Source organism: Amphiura filiformis, chromosome 9 (genome assembly GCF_039555335.1).
Source record: "Amphiura filiformis chromosome 9, Afil_fr2py, whole genome shotgun sequence".
NCBI classification, from domain to species: domain Eukaryota; kingdom Metazoa; phylum Echinodermata; class Ophiuroidea; order Amphilepidida; family Amphiuridae; genus Amphiura; species Amphiura filiformis.
Genome location: NC_092636.1, coordinates 33180836 through 33194382, shown reverse-complemented (window position 1 = coordinate 33194382; position 13547 = coordinate 33180836). Strand labels below are relative to the sequence as shown.

At 36.2% G+C, this 13547-nt stretch overlaps 1 protein-coding gene across 1 annotated transcript in view; it reads left to right on the top strand.

The window, feature by feature from the left end:
* LOC140160424 (uncharacterized) overlaps positions 1-13547 on the top strand; it is a 162658-nt gene that overhangs the window by 44313 nt on the left and 104798 nt on the right.

The window sequence follows — 13547 nt, the reverse complement described above, 5'->3', positions numbered from 1 at the left end:
AGATTTGTTTAAAAAAAATCAATGTTTTTCACTTAAAATTAATATTTTATTGAAATACTAGTCTTAAATTGATTATCTAATGTCTAACAAGCATCCAGAAGTCAAAATTAACAACCGACAGCCCGACCCAACTTTCCCATTTGAGGGCAACATAACAATATTTTTTGCCTGATGATGATGATAATGATGATGATGATAATAATATTAATAATAATGATGATGATGATGATGATGATGATGATGATGATGATGATGATGATGATGATGATGATGATGATAAAGATGATGATGATGATGATGAGTCGGGAACGTTCACTCTCACTATAAAACACACGCTCAAAGCATAAAAATGAAGTTTGTTTGCCAACGGGTAAAATCGCTACCTATCAATATCCCTGCGGGTATGTTCGCTCTTCACCACGTTTTCATGTAGGCCTATATGACATAGCGATCTTACCCGATTCTACAAAAGTGAAACTTTTCACAATAGTCCTATGTAGTTTCACACGAGATCGTTTTTACCCGACTGTGTATGCTGGCAATGGTCTATGTAACAGTCTAAACATGGATTACTTTACTACAATATTACTCAAAAGCTTGACATTATTTTTTACATATAACGTGTTATTAGTAATCTATGACGAAAACTGAGTACTTCGTTACATTATTGGTTGAATATATTAAATGGAACAGTGTTTTATACACTTACCGAAGTGGCGTTGGCTAGGCGTGGTTCGGAAACAGCAGGTGTCAAAGGAGAAAGGCGCATCGCAAAATAATGGTTTATGGGAAATTTATTGCCAGATAGCGATTCTACCCGCTAGGGTGAAGATATCCGATTTCACCCTACTATAGACATGATATATATCATTTTAAAGCTAATTTCAAGCAGAATATTTTGGTTGAATATCTCAAAAATGATGATTGGCGACTTCAGGGCTCAGTTGTGCCGAGGGGTCACATATTTCCCCTATCACCATACATGCAACTTCTAAAACAAGAATCCATTCAGTATTTCCATCCATTCATAAATGGTACCCCTCCTTTGGGACTATTCTTCCCCATCTGCTCCAAGGATGGGCATATTTTCCATATCATCTCAGATGAGCAAGGAGGTCCATATTGTCTGTCTGAGTCATCAATAGAAATCAACCCTGTCAACTTAACCAATATCCCTTGATTCAAGCCCTGTAAACTGTGTCAGATTACAAGCACAGATGACAAGGATTCCAGCAAAATTAACACATATTTCTTAAGGTGATAATGACTTTAAAAAAATAGACTATTGAAGATTTTTTTTTTGCATTTTTTTCCATGAAAAATTGAAAACATCAGTTTTGTTACAGCAAATGTGTCTGTTTTAGCTACAGTAATACCTCATTATAACGAAATCTGATACAAGAAAAACTCTGTTATAAAGAAGTATTTTTCCAGAACCAAGATACAAAATTCTTTTGTTATTCATTGTTTTTACAACCCTGATATAACGAAATTTGGATATAAAGAACTAATTTCTCTGTCCCTGTCAACTTCGTTATATTGAGTTTCCACTGTACATGTATATCAGTAAGTCTTAGGCAGGCATGTAGCCTATTCCGTCCAAAGGGACAACATCTTGGGTGATATGACATTTATTCATTCTTTTTGTACTGATTTTATCCCAAAATATTTGAAAGAGGGGGGCACCACCTGGTTATGCTTCTTGGGAGGATTTATCAGTGAATTTGATCATACTTTGAAATATCCCTCATAAATCAATTGTAAATAGCCTACATATCTACTGAAGATAGCATCAATATTATAAAAACTAATCTGCTACTTTCAATAATTTTCTGGTTTTCTTATTTTTGAATTTGCTTAAAATCAGTGCTATCTACTGAAGATAGCAACAATGCTATAACCATAAATCCAATAATATTGTTTCATTATTTTGCTTTGTTTTGTGTTAAACCAACAGGAATTTGGTTGTATTGGTATCTACTGAAGAGAGCAGCAATTAATAAAAATAAGTGTACACACTAATTGAGTTATTTTTATGTTTTCTCTTTTCATGCGCTGTTCTTGCTGATTGTGTTATTCTCCAAACCACATCAATGTTACTTATGTAGGTAAGTATTGTGTATTGAGCAAAATAGGGAATACAATTGGTCAGTTGAATACAAAAGGGTCATAAGTGCATAGCAATAGCAAACACTAACACCTTTCTTACCTTTAACCAGTGCAGACAAAGACGTACTAGTACGTATACGTACTGACGTCATGATTTTCCCACAATTCATTGCAACATTATAAAGAAATATATAAGATTTTAGAATCATCGTCCGGGACAGTTTATCTTAACAGTTGCGAGGCTTACATTTTCAGACAATAACGCTGGAGTGCTATGGAACAAATTGTTTGTGTCAAAATTCTAAAATCATACGGCAATTTGAAATATTTATCGTTAAAAGAATGGGGTGTTACGTAATCAATACAAATTCCGCCATATCTTTATTCAGACACATGATATAAATAATCCACGCATAAAATTTGTTCCTTAGCACTCCAGCGCCATTGTCTGGAAATGTAAGCACCTGTTAAGATAAACTGTACCGGACAATGATTGTAAAATGTTATGTATTTGTTGCAATGAATTGTGGGAAATCATGACGTCAGTACAGTACGCCTTTGTCTGCACTGTCAACTATTGAATTATGAATGACTTGAAGAGCTCTGATGCCAAAACTGACTCTCTATCCATTTTCTCAATTTGCGATATTGGCAAATGTAACTGGTCAATTATAGGCCTAAAGAAAATGATAAGAAAATATGTGCTACTGTTGATCATATTTTCACAACTTTGCCTTGGTATAAACATGATAAGTATAGGTGTTAATTTAAAGCAGAATTATAAATGGGCACCTGTTGCATGGTGGCCTTATCTCAAAAGGTTTGAAAACTACATTTTGCTTCACAAACACTATGGACCACAGTAGCCTCATCCCAATGGCATAGTTCAACAACCTTAATTAAACAATCGTAGTGCAAATTTGACGTCAAGTATGAGTTTTTGTACCCAAAATTTCAAAGGTCATTCAATGAATGTGCAAATGTATTAGGGTCAAAGAACTGTGCCCTGATAGATGAGCATATTGTGGTCCATAGTGAAACCATGCAACAATTTGCTAGGCGTGTCACCTTAACCTGTAAAATATTTCCTGGCATGATGGGTTTATTACCAAAATGAATAATTTATGCAAATTTGTGATACCATGCTTATCGTAATTCTTTCAGTTATATTTATCAATAAAATTGGTATCATGGAACATGTAATCGTAATAGATTTCACTACTAATGCGGGTCATGTAGGTATTTGGATAATTCTACCAAAGCCCTTGTCCTAAGGGCTGAGCGCTTAGAGGTCTGTTACACCAGGAAGTGAGCCCTGGTTACACTCATGCACTGCTTTTACAAATAAGGTGATGCACTACTTACAATATTTTTATCCGTACAAAACACAAGGTATAATTGTTTACACAGACTTGAAAATTTGCTAGTCATAATTTGTGATTTTTATGATGAGAGAGTGGTGGGGTGTTTATGAATATTTTGGTAGTGACTCAACTGTTATTGTGGATTTTGTGGTTAGATTTTTGAGGTGGGATTGCAGACAGCTATCAATCATAATGTCTTAATAGTTTCCACATAGTCATATTTTAATGTTCAGAAATTGTAAACAAGTGCACGATTATTCGACAATTCCGCAGGCTGTTTTGAAAATAACTGAACCAATACTAGGCATATTTGAATACATTGTGTCATGCTCAGTTCAAATATGGTCTGAACAAATCCAAATTTTGATATTTTTTTTTAATTTTGAAGAAAATTTTGACTTGTTGTATGTTTGTAGAATCTGTAGATAGCTGGTTGTCAATCCAACCGTACAGGCCGCATCAAAATGATTGGTATCCATCAGTTTCCAGTGATTATGTACATGACTGCCACATCAAAATACAACATAGGATCTGCATAATTTGTCGTAAACAGTAATATAACAATAACTTATGGACATATCAGAGTATCTAATGTTGCATTTGGAAGAAGCAGGCGTTTCAATAACCATCCAAAAATGATGGGTACTTATTAATTTTGATACAGCTTGTATTGTGATATGTCTTGTGATTTTGTTAAGCCACAGTTATGATTGCATGCACTATGGATCACAATGGCCTCATCCCAATGGCATAGTTCAATAACTTCGATTAAACAACCATAGTGCAAAATTTGACCTCAAGTTGCAGACTATGAGTTTTTGTCCCCAAATTTTCAAAGGTCATTCAATGAATGTACCAATATATTGGGGTTAAAGAACTGTGCCCTGATGGGTGAGCATGTTGATGATATGGAGGCAACATATTTGTGGTTTCTACAATAGGAATTAGCAGTTGTTGAAGAAAGGATTGTCATTATATAGCTGCTGTATGCACATTTCAAATAGATACCAATAATGTAACATTAGACATTGTTATTTCGATTAAATCACTATTGCAGTGCTGTCTACTGAAGATAGCAAGTAACTAGATTTGGATATCAAATTAACAAAATGTTGGTTAACATCATTTTGAACAAGTACCGTAAATCAAAAGTGTTGTCTACTGAAAATAGCAAGCAATATTTTGTGATGTGCAGTGGCATAGCCAAAGGGGTATGGGTAAGTAGGGGGTAGCTTCTCCCAAGTCTTTCCCCTTCTTGCCTCCCTGTGAGATGCTGACCACCCTTTGTTGTACATTTTAGCACATTTTTCCCCTTGTTACCAACTTGAAAATTTTCTTTTCCCCCATTGCCCCTTCCCCCTGACTATGCCACTGATGATGTGTATCAGTATTGATCTTCAACACACTCATCTGTCAGTACACAGGTTTTTAACTGTGAACTGTGTGAATTGCAGCCGACAAGTTTAAATATTTTTATTTAATTTCAGAATTGTAAATTTTCATGACCATATTTGGAATCATTAAAATAAGTACAAAGAAGCCTTGTATTGGTTCAGTGGTTCTTAAGATACCTCTTGATATTTTGAGAAATTATCTCGGAACTTTTGATGTTGAAGCTTATATGGCTACATAGCACGCAAAGCATTAACGCGATTAGGTTCTACGTAGAATGCCTTTGAGTGTTTTGGGTACAAAAATTCATACTCCACAAAGTGAGATCAACTTTGAGATACGTTTTTGAATGGAAGTTATTGAACTTTGCTTCTTGGAAATGAGACAATTTTGACTCTGAGTGTATACAAGTGTGAACAGAAAAGGAGATATTTGGCTTGATTTTAATTGATTTTATGGTAGAATACCAATAGGCTTCAAATTTATTTCTGGCATTTTACCATAAGATAGCAAAAATGATAGAGGTGCAGTATGTAGCACAATATGTTATGCTATCTACTGAAGATAGATGCTGCACTGTAGAACTGTACCCTAATAAACTGTCTCTAGAGGTAAATTGTCCACAGGTTAACTTGTCCTATTGTATGATGTAACCCATTGTAAACTTACTCCTTGTATATATCTGTCGTCATATCCGCAAATTAAAACGGACCTTTTGTGACATGCATAGGCATCAAAGCTTTACAATGCAATGTAAGCCTTAGTGAATTGAAGCCTTGCAGATATCAAAATGTAGGACTTCAGTTCACCATTAAGGAGGACTTTTAAGAGTGACCTGTTTCTGAAGGCTCTTATTTTCTGCATTTAGAAGTTTTGCTTGTTCACCTTTTCAACATAAGCCCAGCTTTAATGATGGTACAAATGTAAAGTGTTATTTTATGATATATCCAAGATATTTACAAAATGATGTTCAGCCTGCTTCAAAATTGGATGATGCAAAAAAACAAAAAACAAAAACCTAAGCGAAGGTCTTTGTCGAGCAATCAAATGGATTCATTTACATCTACCCAAGAAATTACTTCAGAGGATAATTCCCTTGATCTGTTGTTCATGTTGACCACTTCACCTATTTCACATTTGAGAATTTGAAAAGAAGTAGGGATGATCCCGGGGGGGGGGGATGATATACATGGAGCAGCTAACTCATAAGGTTCAGCTTCTCTTCAGGAGAGCCACAAGTTTGAATTCATATGTTCTGAGGCCATTGGGAGTGTTTTAATAGGAAACCATATGAGGTTCCATTTCACTTATTTCATCCCTCTAAATGCTTTCACATCTTTGCTACTAACAAGATGGTTTACTATCACTGGAATATTATGACCTACTTTCATTGCCACTCACTGTCATTAGTGGTCTTCATATGAGGTAATAAGACTCTGAGGTTTAGAAATCTTGGATGTAAGTTGCAATCCATTATGAGTTAACAAAGCTCAATTAGAGCTATTGCAGGACATCATAACTGTACAAACCTTGATACTCAAAATGTTATGTGGATTTAAGTATAAAACTGAGTGAGTTATGATAATTTAAGTGTTTTGTTTGACAAGTTTGTGCTTTTCATGTGAAGGTAAGAGTATATTTGATACGGACATTTTGTCAGGAATATTCGCTGTCGTAGTGCATGTTAGAATATGACCATTGCTAGGTCAACTGGATCACACTGTCTTTGTTACGAACCACTGATCGAAATGATCACAACATAAAGCCTATGGCATATCAAAATTCGGAACAGGTGTTAGCCCAGGCTTGGACCAGTAACCAATGGTTACTAACATGCACTACGACAGCGAATAGTGTTGGATATCAACTAGAAGGAATCCTTGTAGTCAAAACATGATTCAAATTGGTGTGAAAGAGATCATTTCAATCATAGACCGTGAAGAGATGGACGGTCGTCTGGATCGTAAGTCTATAGAAATTTCACATTATGCTGAGACCATGATCGTCTCGCTCGCACCTGTTGGATTAGTGTGTTTGAAAGAAGCGGCATTCAATCGAAGTACACACGTTGTCTCTGACACAGTTACGACTGCAATGTAAACTCTGTTGTCGCAAAACAATTATAGTTACAAGAAATGAAACGGTAAAAAACCCTTATTTGCTGCAGTTTCAAGTTAATTAAATTAATACATATATTCACTGTTTCGATTTATCTAACACTACCTGTTACTCTGGCATTGAATGAGTTTCAATTTGCGTTATATAAGCCTTGGTCTCAACGTCACACTTACACGGATGCTCCGAGCACAAAATTCCATTGGTTTGCGACTGATAATGCAATTCAGTGGACGAGAGTTGTGTTATTGACCTTTTGTACGGTAAATCGATTCGATGGCAGGTTTGTTTTTGTGTTTGTGCGAGACGATCATAGCTTCAAAGGATATGCCGCAGATGACCGTCCATGTCTTCACAGTCTATGTTTCAATTAAGCATGCACTTACCTCAGAGTTTGTATGCTCTGTCTGGACATAGCTGTTGATAACAGGTAGCTAAGAGACCTGAAATACTGTATTTCCTTTCTAGTTCAATATACTCATGTGAATTTATTTAATGGTTTGGATTTGTTAGGGTTCCAGAGATGTGAAATGAATAATTAATGACAAAATATATATTAGATGTCATGTTTTGCATTGATGTACCGTGCTATCATCGTAAGTCTCATATTTCAAGTCTTAGCTACTTATGCCATCATACTTCAGTTTTTGTATGCTATTATGCCACTGTTGGATAGCGTTTTTGGAGTCACACGTTGTGAAAACTCGAGTTTTTGTTAGATTTTATTTTTCAAAATCAGTATACTTGGGGCATGAGGTGCATAAAATCTTAGTTGAAATTAGGAGAATGATGAAGTGTCATCTTGAGACGTGTCATGCATGGTTTGATCAAAATAATTATTCATTCAGATAGAGGAATATTAATTGTTAATTACACATGTAAATGTTCAAACTTTTTGTTCACCATACCATGTATATTTGTATGTGGGGGTGTGTATGTGGGTGGGGTGTGTGTAGGGTAGGGTGTATATGAATATTTATGTAAAATCATTGTTGAGTTACATAATGATATTACTGTTTTAAGTTTGAAATAGTTTTCTAGGGCAGCAGGGTACAGTTATTGGATTATGTATTGGGCTATTCTAGATGAAATCTATACATAGTACATGACCTTAATCTCCTACACAGGAAGCGTGAATTTCAAATGGGGTTACCTGAATGGGTGACACTATTTAAAATCTACACCCCCTGTATGGAAGATAAAGGTCATGTCTTCAATAGGGGGTGTATGAATTACATTCTGAATAGCCCAATTGCCTCTGCCTTTGTTGCCTGGAAGTGATGATAGTGAAGTGTTAGATGGATCTATGGATGTTTCTCTCTCAGGCTACCTGCATTAAAATTTTATATTTCTCTTTAGAATTCAATATGATCCATAATGCAGTGAAGCTGTTCTATTCAGCTTTACCTGGAGCAACAGTAAAAATGAGTGGAGTGAGGGACATGGCTTGCAGTATAAGGCCAAATAAAAAAATAAACATGTTTCACGTCCCCTCCCACTTCCTTTTTTGAGGTTTCTTCAATTATTTTTTTATTTTTTGAAATTCAGTTATAACTTTTCAAAACATATGTCTAGGAAGAAGAGATGCTTTCTATAGCCATGCTAATATGTGACATGATCTGGTCCATGGGGGCCAAAGGCGGCAAATTTGAAACTGAGATAAAGGCAAAAATATGGAGTAAAAAACAATAAAATACATAAGAAAATAGACATCAAAAAACTTGATAACTTTAGAACCAAGTATGCTAGACCTATGGTATTTTCAGTAAATGATAGCCTATTGTATGTATAATGTAATAATTACAGTAACTCAATTTTCAAAAATGCCTCCTTTGGCCCCCATGGACCGGATCGTGTCACATATACAAGAAACACTTTTACTTTTGGAAGGTTTTGAGATAATAAGAGGGGCCCTAACTCTCAGAACAACAAATAAAAAGAGGCCTCCTCCTTTTTCCAGGCATTATTGTGTACGCTAAAACAGCTCTAATTATGGGTATTTACACCAATTTGGCAAATAAAAAATAAAAAGCCCCCTCCTCCTCCTTTTTTTCAAAAATCCGGACGTGAAACATGCTTTTTATTTTACTTGGCCTAATAGACCAAGCACTTACCTAGCACAGTCCTTGCACTAGGATTCAAACATACTCATCATTTAAGACACAGTTCTTTGACACTAATATGCTTGTATACTCTTTTGCAATGACCTTCAGAATGAGTTGGCTAGAAAAAATAATAATTGACCAAAAATTTTAGAAAATCCCATAGGAAAAGTGCTGAAAATGGCTTGTGCCCCCCAATCATGGTTGGTGCCCCCTCCCCCTAATATGATGACTCACAATATGCCACTGTCCCAGGCTGACTATGCTTGTTAAATTTTTAAATCTTAAAAGATTATAAAACTTTGACATTTTAAATGCTCAAGGCCATTTTGGCACATAGTGTTGGGTTGCAGTAGCATAGCCAGGACCTTTTCAGAGGGGGGCAAAGGGGGAGGGGCAGCAACTTTCAAGGGGGAAAATTTGACGAAAATGGGCTAAGAAGTACAAAAAAGCCAAGGCCACCATAGGGGAGGGGTAAGAGGGGACAAGACTTCTCACAGGGGAGGCAGCTGCCCCCTCCCCCTTGGCTATGCCACTGGTTGGTACGTTGTTGTGAGCCAAGGGACACTTATTAGATACAAAGTAACTCCTGGTCAATGGCGTAGCTCTAGTATAGAGCCTCTCTGCCATTGCCCAATAGCACAAGTAATTTATATGAGGTCTGACTACTACCATACCACAAGCAATCCGAGTTCTACGCGCCTCGATGTCGGCGCTACACGCCTCTTCACGTCTCAGCGCTACTGTTTGGACATCGCGATCCGAGGGAACTGACCAAGTTCTACAATGGCGTGGCAAGTTTTCAAGAGCCAAATTGCATTATCTAAATCTAAGGTCCATGTTCATTTTAAATAGTTAGCTGCTGGTTTAAAATGTTCCAAATTGGTTCAAATGTCATAATGAAGGAACCAAATAATGGCATCTACTTCTGAATTATATTTAGGCCTGAGTCATTTGGGAGATAAAGTTATTAATAGATCTATTTGTTGTAAATAAACATGTGTTTTTGGCTCAAATCTGATTAAATGAGATCATCCTTTTGTTTCCATCAAAAAGTGCACCATATGTGATGACATTTTGTTGACATGACACACGAATAGATATTACCATGTTGTGTGGGTAGCACATATGTTGTTTTGTATAGATGTTTTAATGGGCCATTCCATTTGAAATCCATACTACCCCTGTGGAAGATTTAGCTAAAGTCTTCCACAGGGGGGGGGGGGTGAGTTTGGAATAGAATAGACAATTGGGTAACTTCCATTTGAAATACTCACTCCAGTTGTGGAAGATATAGGTAAAGCCATAATACAGGGGAGAGTTTCAAAATGATTAACTCTGACCAATTACATTGGTCATACTCTCTAAATGTGAAAGAGTGAAAAACAGCTCAAACAGAGTGGTTTTTCCACTCCTCCTTGGAGCTGTATGAGTGACCACTCCTTTTAGAGTGAAATTCACTCTGCAAAAAGAGTGAGGAAATTCACTCGAAAAAAAAGAGTGAATAAAATCACTCTTTAGTGAGAGTGAATTTCACTCCAAAAGGAGTGGTCACTCATACAGCTCCAAAGAGGAGTGGAAAAACCACTCTTTTGAGTTAATAGCTGTGAAATAAAGAAGTGAAAAAAAATAAAAAAAAATAATCACAGAAATAGGCACAAAATGTTCATTCATTCATGTATTTTTGTGAGCAAAGGAATTACAACACAATAAGTGTTATTACATGTTAATTAAGATTAAAATGGTAATTTTGGCATGATTAAAAGCTTAGTGACGTGGGACTATGTGCCTAGCATCACACATGCAGATAGGCGTGCTGCAGTATATAAACATGATAAATTAGAGACTGGTCAGAGATAACAGGCCTATGCTTTGGCCTGACCCTATAGCCTAAGCCTAGCTAGGTATGGCCTGGCCTTGCTGCATGTGATCCTGTGGCTACTGGTATGTATAGCATGACTAGCGCATCGGACTCGGAGATGTGATCGGGTACATACTAACAATAAAAAGGCTGACGCAGTATAACAAACATTACAATTATTACACAAGTACACTCAATCATTTACAGGTTTATGAAGTAATACATGTACCAGGTATGCATAGTAATGCATGAGTGTGCTACCGTAATGCCGGACCGACAATGTGAATCAATGTGTTCAACAAATGAAGAAGCTTCATGGGTACAATTATCACCTTTGAGACAGTAACATCAGATTTTTAGTTGTCGATTACAATCTGCAATGATTCAACATATAAATAAAATAGTTCAAAGTATACTTACCAACGAAAATATTGGCTATTTCTTCGCCAAACTGCTACTGACAACTCCACCGCCATTGCTGCAACGACTATTCGCCGAATGAATAATCACAATTTTTTCGTGGCTCTCAGCGTGAAAATCCGGCTTTCTGATTGGCTGTACGAACTGTGGATTCACTCCGCAAAGAGTGATTGTAATTTCACTCTGAAATTGAGCAGTAATTTTGGATCACTCTGTAAGGAGTGAATCTACATTGACCGAGTAGAAGCTTTTTTTCACTCTAAAAGAACGACTAACCGTTCGAATAGAGTGAGAATGAAATCACTCCAAGTTGCGAGTGAAATTTTCACTCTTTTACATTTAGAGAGTACTCCTCCTGTGGAAGATATTTCCAAAACCTTCCACAGGGGGAGTGTAGATTTCAACTGGAATAGCCCAATACAGGCTTTATTATTTGAATTTCGTTACTGGGTGATAACACCTCGTATCTCCAAAAAGTAAAAATGGTTAAGATAGCAAAAACATCAACACTGGAGTCTTGACATTTTAGCACTAATAAACGCACCCGGGGCGTTGCATTTCTCCAGGGGGGGGCGACTATTAGAGGCAAATTTTCAATGATAAAACATACGTAAACTCTTGCATAAGCTTATATATATATACCTAGAAATGGTAAAATATTGCCAGGTGACCTCTGGTTCGGGCTTTGGTTGTACTTCCTGTATTTAAACTTCAGGGTTGCAATGCTATTATTGGCTTTCTGATTGCGATCAGTAAGCTTATTTACTTCAGGAAGCATGAATATTTCTGCATTTTTAAAGTCAAAATTTGTGGGAATTCCCAAGCCTAAAATAAAATGGTGTCTTTTTCTTGGGAAGAGACATACCCTCATCACACTAATTATTCCCTATTCCAGAAAAATACAGAAGCAATTTTTTTTTTATTAACAAAATATCCTGTATTGCCAAATAACTGGCAATAAAAGCCAAATATTAATATTTGGCCAATTGTTGGAAATACGGGCCAAATAAATCGGCCTTTCATCACCTCTCTTAACAGGTTTCTGCTGAAAAGAAATAACAAGTTTTTTAATTTTAGGCATTGAAAATAGCCATTGTAATATGATCCTGGTATCAAATATTTCAAAATCGCTAATTTTACGCACAATTCGTGGAAATGAAAGCGAAAGATATAGCACCGAGGAAGGAGTTCAGTGACACGGCAATACGCGGCTGCCGACTGATCATTCCTGACATCTAGCCCGGAGCATAATGGCTCAAGAAAAATGAATATGTAACCTTTTAAGCTGGAAAGAGCCAGCCCTGATGTAATATTGTCCATGTCCCGGGGTACTCAAGTTTGGTTTTGGTAGGACGTGCAGCTGAGAATTTCAAAGTGGACCCATAAATATACCAATTTTTCAAGAAATTTGGACCCATTTATATACCAAAAGTCAAAATTTTCGGCCGAATTTAACCCAAATTGTCTTAGTTTTTACAAATTTTCCCAAAATTTTGGGAAAATTTTGAAAATTTTGGCTAAATTAAGGAAAAATTGGGCTATTTTCGAAAAAATTGAAATTTTTTTTAAAAAGGACCCATTTATATACCAAAATAGGCTTTGAAAAAGGGCCATTGATATACCAAAAGGCTGAAAATGCTACCCATATTTGCGTGCACGTCCCGTATGGTCATTTGTACTGAGAACCCCCCCGGGGTCCATGTATCTATATTAGAACCCATTTTCAGGTCGGAAAAAATGAGCTAATCTTATTATTCTGCCACATTCATCACAGACACCGAAATTAAAAAGAAAAAAATATATGCAGAATATGGTTTAATAGCAACTAAAATTTCATACTGCATTATTCTGTTTGGATTTATAATTGCTGAATTTTGCTTCATTTTGAATTGAGCATCATCACTGCAAAAACGAAAATTCAATGTGAGATTAATCTGTTGCCTACAGGACTATAATTCACACAATTATATTTCAAGTATTATTCAAGGTTTAAGCTTTCCACCAATTTTATCGTATTGTGAAAAACTGTTCAATTTCAAATGAAATTTGTGGGTAGCTCCAGCGAAACCAAACCCGGAATGCTGGTGGTTTGTTGGCAGCAGTATATCATGACGAGGTATATCGGGTCTCACTCTCGTATTTATGCATTCATTTCTGTATTATTCATATTTCGTTAACCTTACC